The sequence below is a fragment of the Sus scrofa genome, chromosome 2 (genome assembly GCF_054392235.1).
Source record: "Sus scrofa isolate SSC_HxYL_T2T_F1_AM1 chromosome 2, Sscrofa_HxYL_maternal_Yorkshire_Landrace_v2.0, whole genome shotgun sequence".
NCBI classification, from domain to species: Eukaryota; Metazoa; Chordata; class Mammalia; order Artiodactyla; family Suidae; genus Sus; species Sus scrofa.
Genome location: NC_139384.1, coordinates 60,847,574 through 60,859,127, shown reverse-complemented (window position 1 = coordinate 60,859,127; position 11,554 = coordinate 60,847,574).

Genomic DNA, 11,554 nt, shown 5'->3' with positions numbered 1-11,554 from the left:
AAGACAAATACTATATGATCTCACATGTGGAATCTAAAAAAGCCAAAATCATAGAAAAAGAGATCGGGCTTGTGGTTACCAGTGGTGGTAGGGTGCATGGGGAGTGGAGGTGGAGAAATTAAGCAAAGGTGCTTTAGAGGTACAAACTTCCAGTTATGCGTGGTGGTGATGTAATGTACAACATAGTTACTATAGTTAAATTAACACTGCTATATACTATATTTGAAAGTTTCTAAGAGAGTAGATCCTAAATTTCTTACCACAAGTAAAGAAAAAATTTTTTACTATATGAGGAGTGGTTATAGATGTTAACTAAATACATTGTTGTAATCATTTTGTAATATTTATGTCAAGTAATTTTGTTGTACATCTTATACAGCGGTGTAAGTCAATTACAATTTGTTAAAATTGAAAAAGAAAACGATAAAACATTGCTGAAGGTATTTTAAAATGACACAAATAAGTGAAAAACATCCTATGTTCATTAATTGGAAGACTTAAAATTTTTAAAATATCCATACTACCCAAAGTAATCTGTAGAGTCAACAAAATTCTTATTAAAATCCCAATGAATCCTAAATATCCAAAACAATCTTGAGAAAGAGAAACAAAGCTGGAGGGCTCATATTTCCTAACTTCATAACATATTACAGTAATCAAAACAGTATAGTACCAGCATAATGCTGGACATAGGCCAAAGGAAAAGAATAGAGAGCCCAGAAATAAGTCCTTGCTTATGTGGTCAAATGATGGGTGCCAGGTCAAAGGGGAAAGTATGATCCCTTCACCAAATAGTAGTGGGAACACTGGACCCTTACCTTAAAGGATCTACAAAAAATAACTCAAAATGGAAAAAAGGAATAAACTATATAACTTTTAGAAGGAAACATAGGAAAAAAACTTCATGACAATAAATTTGGAAAAGAATTTATTGGACATGACACCAAAAGCACAGGAAAAAAAAAGTGAAAGTATACAAATGAGACTACATCAAAATTCAAAACTTCTACATAGGAAAGGAAACACATAACAGAGTGAAAAGGCAACCTATATAATGAGAGAAAATATTTGCAAAGAAAAGGGGTTAATATTTAGAATATATAAAGAATTTCTGTGGAGTTCCCATTGTGCCTCAGTGGGTTATGAATCCAACTAGAATCCATGAGGATGTGGATTCCATCCCTGGCCTCACCCAGTGGGTTAAGGATCTGATGTTACTGTGAGCTGTGGTGTCGGCTGCAGATGTGGCTCGGATCTGGTATTGCTGTGGCTGTGACATAGGCTCACAGCTGCAGCCCCAATTACACCTCTAGCCTGGGAACTTCCTTATGCTGTGGGTACAGCCCTGGAAAAGAAAAAATAACTTCTACAACTCAACAACAAATGGTAACCAGAAAAAAAATGGGAAAAAAACTTGAATAGACATTTTTCCAAAGAAGGTATACAAATGATCAGAAAGCATGTGAAAAGATTTTGAACATTACTAAACATCAGGGCAATGCATCAAAACCAGAGTGAGATATCACTTCACACTCACTAGGATGGCCATTATTTAAAACACACACACATAGTATTGGCAAGGATGTGAAGAAATTTGAACCCTTCTGCTTGGCTGGTGGGAATGTAAAATGGTATGGCTCTTATATAAAATGATATGGAGATTCCTCAAAAAATTAAAAATAGAATCACTATATGATCCACATATCCTACTCCTAGGTATATATACAAAATATTTCAACACGGGATTTCAAAGAGACATTTGCACAACCATGTTCACTATAGCATTATTCACAATAGCCAAAAGGTAGAAGAAACCTAAATGTCAATTGATAGGTAAATGGATAAAGAAAATGTTGATATACATTCAATGAAATGTCATTTATCTGTAAAAAGGAAGCAAATCTTGTCATACGCTACAAGGATGAACCTTGAGGACATTATATAAGTGAAATAATGCAGTCAAAAAAGACAAATACTGAGTGAATATTCTTCTATGGTATCTAAAACAGCCAAACTCTGGGAGTTCCTTTTGTGGCTCTTGCTTAACGAATCCGATTAGGAATCATGAGGTTGTGGGTTTGATCCCTGGCCTTGCTCAGTTGGGTTGAGGATCCGGCATTGCCGTGGCTCTGGTGTAGGCCGGCGGCTACAGTTCCGATTAGACCCCTAGCCTGGGAACCTCCATATGCCACAGAAGTGGCCCTAGAAATGGCAAAAAGACAAAATAAATAAATAAATAAATAAACAAAATAAAATAGTCAAACTCTTAGAAACAGAAAGTAAAATGATGGTTGCCAATGGCAGCAGGGAGGAGGAAAAGCAGAATTGTTGTTCTCTTTGTATAGAATTTCAGCTTTGCCAGATGAAAAAAGTTCTAGAGTTCTATTGAATAACAACATTAATAGAGTTAACACTAATAAACTGTACACTTAAAAAGTTTAAGATGGTTAATTATATGTTATATGATTTTACTCCTATTTTTAAAAAAGTTAGTTGGTCCGTTAATACAAAAATAAAAAGATTTTTTTAAAAAAGTATGATGCCAATGATCCATCAAATAATGAATATTAGTAATAAGATAGAAATTATAAACAAGAAACAAATGGAATTTCTGGAGCTAAAAAGTACCTAAACTGAAGTAATAAATTCATTAGAGTGGCTCAATACAGACTCAAGCTGGAAATAGATATAACTAGTGAACTTGAAGATATATTAATGCAGATGATCCAAACTGAAAAAGAAAAAGAAAAAAAATGGTGAACACTGAACAGAGCTTCAGAGACCTGTGAGACACTGTCAAATATCCAACATATATTAAAATGAGAGTCCCAGAAAGTGAAAAGAGAGAAAAATGTTGGAAAATAATGGCCAAAAACTTTCCAGACTTGATGAAAAACATTAATATTCATATCCAGTAATATGAATGAACTCCAAGAAGGATAAACATAAAAATATTCACACCTATGTGCATTATAGTAAAATTGAAAAAGGCCAAAAACAAAGAGAAAATCTTGAAAACAATAAAGGAAAAACTACTCATCACATACAAAGACCCTCAATAAGATTAACAGCTGACTTATCATCAAAACAGTGGAGGGCAGGTGATATTAGATAACATACTTAAAACACCAAAAGAAACAAAAACTGGCTAAGAAATCTATAAATAGCAAAACTATTCTTTAAAAATAAATGTGAAATAATGACATTCCCAGATATATAAAAATTGAGAAAATCTTTTGCTAGCAGACTTGTCTAAAATAAATACTAAAGAAAATTCTTCAGACTGAAAGAAATTTAAAAGAGATGAAAACTCAAATCTATGTAAAGAAATAAACAGCACTGGTAAAGATAATTATAAGTAGGTGTAAAAGACTGTATCAATACATTTTAACTGATTAAAAGACAGTCACATACAGTAAAAATAATAATAAAATTTCATTGTTGGGATTATAAATAATTATAAAATTTAATTTTTGAATTGTAATTATAGCATAATAACTACATATATATATGCAGAGGAATAGAGCTATAACAGAGAAAGGAATTGATACCAGAGAGTAATGTAAGTCAACAGGAATAAAAAAGTACTCAAAATGACAAATATGTAAGTTAATATAAATATTTCTGAATATGTCTCTTTTTTCTTCTGTTCTTTAAAAGCCCTAAGATTTGAGAGTTCCCATTGTGGCTCAGTGGGTTACAAACCCAACCAGTATCCATGAGTATGCAGGTTTGATCCCTGGCTTTGCTCAGTGGGTTAAGGATCTGACATTGCTGTGGCTGTGGCGTAGGCTGGCAGCTGCAACTCTGATTTGACCACTAGCCTGGGAACTTCCATATGCTGCAGGTGGGGTCCCAAAAAAGGAAAAAAAAAAATCCCTAAGATTGTATAAAGCAATGATGATAACATTATATTGCAGCGTTTAAAATTATAGAAGTCATCTATCTGTCTACACACACACACCAGAGGGGAGAGAAAATGAGTAAATGGAACTCCAATAAACAAATGTTTCCATGTCTTACCAGAAAAAAGTAAGTATGATCTGAAGTAAATTGTGATAAATTAAGATGCATATTGTAATCCCCTAAGCAACCACTAAGTACTCCAATTAAAAAAAAAAAAAAGAATTAAAGTGAACCACTGGAAAACATTTATTTCATATAAAAGAAAGTGGTAAAGGAGCTGTAGAATAACACAGTGAATAGAAAATAAATAGCAAAGTGATGGACCTACATCAAACCATATAAAATAATATTAGAGTACATCACATACTCCAATCAAAAGGCAGAGCTTGTCATTGGGAGAAAAAAACAAACAAAACAAATAGATAAGTGGTGTTTACGAGAGACACACTTTGAAATTGAAATGGATTGATTGAAATTAATAGAATGAGAAATGATAAACCTTCTAAACAGTAATAAGAAAGCTGAAGTCATTATACTAATATAGTATAGAATAAAAAGATACTACTCAGCCATAAAAAAGAAAAAATAGTGCCATTTACAGTAACATGGGTGGAACTAGAGACTCATACTAAGTGAAGTAAGTCAGGAAGAGAAAGGCAAACATCAAATATCTGGACTCTAATAAATGGCACAAATGAACCTATCTACAGAAAAGAAACAAACTCATGGACTTAGAGAACAGTCCAAGGCAGGGGAGGAGGGAGTGGGATGGACTGGGAGTTTGGGGTTAGTAGAAGCAAACTATTGCATTTTGAGTGGATAAATGAGATCTGCTTTATAGAACAGGGAACTATATATAGTCGCTTGTGATGGAACACGATGGAAGATAATGTGAGAAAAAGAACGTATATATGTATGTGTGACTTCACTTTGCTGTACAGCAGAAATTGACAGAACAGGAGTTCCCGTCGTGGCGCAGTGGTTAACGAATCCGACTAAGAACCATGAGGTTGCAGGTTCGGTCCCTGGCCTTGCTCAGTGGGTTAAAGGATCCAGCGTTGCCGTGAGCTGTGGTGTAGGTTGCAGACGTGGCTCGGATCCCCCGTTGCTGTGGCTCTGGCATAGGCTGGTGGCTACAGCTCCGATTGGACCCCTAGCCTGGGAACCTCTATATGCCGCAGGAGCAGCCCAAGAAATGGCAAAAAGACAAAAAAAAAAAAAAAAAAGAAATTGACAGAACATTGTAATTCAACTGTAATAGAAAAAATAAAAATCTTACAAAAATTATAAACAAAGAGGGTTATTTCATAATTAAAGGTCAATTAATTCATCAGAAAGGTATAATAAGTATAAATTAAAATCAGAGCCTCAAAACCCATGTAGTAAAAATTGCCAGGATTAAAGGGAGAAATAGACACTTCGACAAAAATAAAGATTTCAATAGCTTCCTTTCAACAAGGAGCAGAATAATTGGCTACAAATTGGAAGTTCCCATGTGGAGGAACACAGCTCACAGAATTCAGGGAAACTATTTACAAGTTTATTATAAAAGGACTTAATGTACAGATGAGTAGGGCTAGGTATGTCGGAAGAGGCACAGAGTTATCATGTCCTCTCTTGGTGCACCACTCTCTATCACCTCCATGTGCTTACTAACCCAGAAGTTCCTCAAACTTCATTTTTTTGGAGATTTTTTTATGGAGGTTTCATCATGTAGCCATGATCAATTATTAAATCCATATCCAGACCCTCTCCCCTCTCTGGAGATTTGGGAATGGGGCTGAACATTCTCTGCTTTTATTTATGTTTGGTCTTTCTGGTGACCAGCCCCCATCCATAGCCCAACAAGACCCACTTACTTAGGACAAAAAATATTGCTATCACCTAGGAACTTCCAAGGGATTTAGGGACTCTGTGTCAGGAACTAGGATCAAAGACCAAGCATTAGAACAAAAAAATGTTATGGTGCTCTTATTACTTAGGAATTTGCAAGGGTTTCTAAGGAGCTGCATGTAGGAACTGGTTTAGAGACCAATATGTATTTTTTTTCCATTAGCTCAAAGCATCTATTCATCACAGTGCCAAATTGTAGTGACTATTTTCTTGTTTCCTGTAATTTTAATGTTCTGGCATTTGCATCTTTACTGACTGGGGAGAAACTGCCCCTTCCAGGGCTAGCCAAGTTTGAGAGATAGCAAGGGCTCACTTGGAAGCACATCTTTCATATGCAAACTAACCAATCCAGAGCCACATCCCCCAATGACCCCTTTTATCTAACTCTCACACACTAAGCCAATATTCCTCTGCCCAAATCAACCCAGGGCCAGGTATCAGACAATTAGAGATAGCCTCTATGCCCCAAAGCCTACTAGAATTATTCAAACTAGCCAATCTAAAACATTTATCCTCTTCTGCTTCACTTTTCCAATAGAAACCCAAATAAAAACTCTAGCTCTCTCCTCCTGCTCCTTTCTGCCTCCTTATCAAAACTGTTACTTCCCCATGTGGTCCTAAGTGGCCTCCTTCTCGTGAGAACTATAAAAGTAGTAAATTCTTTCAATGGTGTTGTCAGTCACCTCCACAAATTAAGATCCTGTTAGTACAATTATTGATACAATAGAACATTCCACTGAATAGCTGCAGAATACACATTTTTTTCAAGTGGACCTGGAACATTCTCCAGGACAGGCAATATGCTGGGACAAAAAAAAAAAAAAAAAAATGAACATCATACTAAGTATATATTCTGACTATAATAGTTTATTCAAAAGTCAACAACAGAAGGAAATTTGAGAAAGTCACAAATATTTGGAAAGTAAACCACATAATTCCAAATAATCCATCAAAGAATTCACAAAGATAATTAGAAAGTGTTTTGAGATGGGAAGAATAACAGATGTAACGGCATGCAGCTACAGCAGTGTGTAAAGGGAAATTTATAGCCAAAAAATGCCTTTGTTGGAACAGAATAATCTGAAGTCAATAATCTAAGCTTCGAAGTTCCCATCCTGGTGCAGTGGAAACAAATTCAACTAGGAATCATGAGGTTGCAGGTTCTATCCCTGGCCTCACTCAGTGGGTTAAGGATCCAGCATTGCCATGAGCTGTGGTGTGGGTGGCAAACGCAGCTAGGATCTGGCATTGCTGTGGCTGTGGAGTAGGCCAGCAGCTATAGCTCCGATTAGATACCTAGCCTGGGAATCTCCATATGCCTTGGGAGTGACCCTAAAAAAAAAAATCTAAGCTTCAATTTTAAGAAAAATAGAAAAAGAGCAACCTGAAGCCAAAGTAAGAAAAGAGAAGGAAATAATAAAGATGAGGGTGGAAATCAATTATAGAGAATATCAAATGAAATAAAAAAATGAAAAAAATAAAAATAATTTTTGACAAAATGTTAGTTTTACTAACCAAGAAAAAAATACACAAATTGCCAAAATAAAAAATGAAAGAGGAAATATTATCAACGTTTTAATAACTAAAAGGATAATAAGGAATACTTTGAACAACTTCATACTAGAGATTTAGATAAAATGGGTAAATTCCTAGAAGGATAAAAATTTCTTACGAAATTAAAAATCTGAACAGGCCCTAACAAATGAAGAAATCGAAATAGTAATTTAAAATCTTTCCTCAAAGATAAGCCTAGAATCAGAGGGCTACAATGGAAAATTCCACAAAACATTGTACAAGGAAACAACAGTAACCTTTCACAAATTCTTTCAGAAAATAATGAAGGAAGGAGTAAAGACACCACAAGAAAACCACATACGAATTCCTTCCTAAGTATGAATGTAAAAATCCTGAACAATTATCAAATAGAATCCAGAAATTTATTTAAAAGGATCAAATGGTATTTATCTCAGAAATGTAAGGTTGGTTTGACATCTGAAAATCAGATATATAATACTTAGAATAGAATAGGTGGGAGGGGTCTCTTTGAGGTGATGGAAATGTTCTAATATTGGATTGTGGTGGCGGATTTAGCAGAAATCACTGAACTGCATACTCGGAGCTGCTGGATTTTATCGTGTGAAAATTATAACACAATAAAGTAGTTACAAAAAAATGAGTGATAGGGAGAGGAAGGTCTGGACTGAGCAGGGCAGTTTCCAGTGCAGGTGCCCCGGGCAGGGAAGTGAGAGAAGGGGTGCCGGGAAAGGCAGGGGGATGTGCAGAACCACCGGGAGCGAGTGATGAGAAGCACACAGACCGCGGGATTCAGAAGGGTATGGAAGTGCAGCACCTGGGACATGAGGCCGCAGCGGGGATGTGAGGACCACCATGGGCCTATGGGGCATGGAGAGGCAGAGGGCCCAGGGGATGTGGTGACGTGCTTGTGGGACGCTAAGGGAGAGCCTGGAGGGAAGTGGGATGGAAGTAGAAAAGTGCTAGGCAGGAGTGGCGCAAGGGAGGAGGTGAGGAGGAGGCGGGGGTGGGGGATGGGCACAGAGGGCCATGCGAGCACAGGAGTTTGGGGATTAGCGGGTTTCCGAGGGCATGAGCAGGGTGTGGGGCGTTGGAAGGCGCCTGGCAATCGCACAGCACAGATAGAACTAGGTGGGACCTAGACCCTTGCAGCTCCAGCAGCATCCTCAGAACTGCCCACTGAGACAGTTCTCAGGGCTTTTAGATACTGGGGGTACAGCTGCGGTAGGGCAGGCGAGGCAGGTGCAGCCAAAGACATCAGTGCAGGGCAGGAGGCCTGGCCCTGCAGGCAGCCGGCCAGGCTCCATTCTGGGAATGATTCCAACATAAGCATTGCTTATTGCTCAATGGAGAAGTTAATGAAAATCACAGAATTGCATGTTTGCAACGAGTGAAGCTAGGGTAGGAAAATTAGACCCCACTAAAGTGCTCCAGGAGATTTAGCTCCTCTCTCCTTTTGTCTCAGGTGTGAAATGGGATGTAACTGCACAGACTTGTTAGATGCGGTAAGTTAATGTGGAGGAAACATGTGAAAAGAGATTCTTTGTCTTTTAACCCAATCTTGTGGATACATTACATGCTCAGGAGAGGCACAGATTGGAAAGCAAAAGGAACTGACCAGCCACATAGACCCAGGAGGGCTGTTTTTATTTTTCAAATATTCTTTTTACCATACTTACCAATACCTTAAGTATTGTAGTAGCCACAACCTGCTCCTTCTGAGTTCTCCATCATGCCATCCTGAGTATTTTTTTTAGCACTGATCAACCCAGAATGCTTTTTATCTTCACTTCTTTCCTGCCTCCTCATTGATCTGCTGAGTCACCTGAGGGGAGGGGTTCTGGGCATTTTAAAACTTGGTAGGCAATACTTGTTTTGGAAACCCCAACAATAGCTGACCACATCCTGCACTGTCCTGGCTTATTCTACTTCCATCCAGCTTTATTTTTCTCCAGAAGGCATAAATAAGAGCTTACCAACTGATGGTGTATGAACCCAACTATTGCTAGTGCAGGAGGTCAACTGCTAGTGTAAATCATCCATTGCTAATGTAGGAGTCACCAACAGGCAGCACTGTCAGCCCAAGAGCTCCTCTAGTGCCAGTGTAGGAGTTAACTAGAGTAGACCACATACTGCTAGTGCAGGGGCTCACCCACTGCTAGTGTAGGATATATCATAGATTGTTACCCATCACTCACAAAGACATCAGAGCATGAGCAGGAGTCTGTGTGTTCATGGTGGTTTCTCAGTGCCTAGAATATTGAGTGGTACCCCTGGGGATGCAGGAGGTAACTAGTGTAAAGTTGAAATTCAGGCTGTGTGCCAACAGGTGTCACTGAAGCTCATTTTCCCTTCAACTGGTGGTGGGTAGCAGAATGTCACCCCAAAACATCATAGTTGGCATAAAGATTATATAACCAAGGAAGACCCTGCAAGGCCTCCCAGGACAGACCCCACCCCCATATCCTCAGCTATAGTTCCTCTCTGATGTAATTAGATAACAGTATATGATACACACTTGCTGAGTTATTTTGCAGATGCTTAAATCCCCACCAGGAATTCCCACTGTGGCTCAGCGGCTAAGAATCCCAGTAGTATCCATGAGGATGCAGGTTTGATCCCTGGTTTTGCTTAGTGGGTTAAGGAATTGGCGTTGCCAAAAGGTGCTACATAGGCTACAGATGCAGCTTAGATCTGGCGTTGCTATGGCTGTGGCATAGGCTGGCAGCTGCAGCTCTGATTCAACCCCTAGCCTGGAAATTTCCATATGCCTCAGGTGTGGCAAAAAATAAACAAACAAACACCCCACAGGATGGAAGAAATTAACTACTAGATGACCATGAGCCCCCAAACCTACTGGCACCTAAAGACTTATGTTAACCACACTGTCACCTCACCATTAACCAATCCAAGGCAGATCCCATTCTTTGACAGCCATCCCTCCCCTCCCCCAATAAATATGGCTTTTAAAAATCACTTGCTAAAACTCTGAGGAGTTTGGGGATTTAGAGACACCCATCCTCCTTGTATTGGCGCCTTTATAAAAAATGCTGCCATTTTTCCTCACCATAACCTGGTGTTGGTAGATTGGCTTTACTGAGCTCAGGCATACAGATCCAAGTTTAGTTCCATTAACAATTAATTTGAGCTGGAGGCAGTTAAGAAGCAAATACAAGCTCCTTGCCTTTTCCCCTCTGTCTAAAAGCAGCACACACATTTACAGAAGTATCCTTTCCTCTCTCCAGAGGAAAGGTTTGGGGACAACTCAATACCCAATCAGTCTGGAGATAGCACAGGGGGATATACATATAACAAACCTTACCAACTAGTCTTAGCTACCATTTGTTTACCTGCATGTTCTGCCACCCTTGGAAGTCTAAAACTGCTTTCCCTGTCCTGTCATTTCTCCATAAACATTGTTCTGTGTTGAAGATGCTATGTAAGCCAGAGATCTAGGCTGCTCCTCTGAGTTACTCATTTTCCCAGGGTTTCTCCTATGCATACCTGAGATATATGTGTCAATACACTTTTTTGTTTTCCTCTTGTCTTTTATCACAGGGTCTCAGCCAAGAAGTCAGAAGGGTTAAGGTTAATTTATTTTTCCTACCCTATACAAAACTGGGTGTCCAGTTTTGTTCTAAAACTGCAGCCAGAGGCATCCCGGTGTCCTGGACACAGGTGTGTACTCACTCAACCCACAAGGCTGTCCCACAGCCTAGTTTCCAATGGCCATTGTGGAAGTTCCAAACCTTAAAGTCCAACTCTTCCTCCAGGCAGGAACCAAGCAGTATGCTCAGATTCTCAAGTGGGCCCAGTTCCTAGGGAAATCATGTGGGAATAATTCCCCAGCCGAAAAAACAGCCAGACCCTGACTTGATTGAAAAAATACTTTCCCCATGTACATAATTTGGAGGAAGTGTTGTTAAAGATATTCAGACATGGTATATATGTAGTAACAATAAGAAAGAAGTCCAAGAATCGAAGAATGAGTCAATAAGTAACCAAGTAAATGTAAAAGCCTGGCTATTGAACACACTGGAACACGGGAAATGTTTATCAGGTAATTTGAAAAAAAGAAAAAAAATTCCCACAGGGCCTGCATGAAATTAACACACATGTTGAGCAAAGAACATGAGGACCACACCTGGGAGTTGCTGCATTTGTGTGGGCAGCAGCTACATCCCTGAACTTGCCTGTGAGCATCTTGCCTTTGTATCCCCTC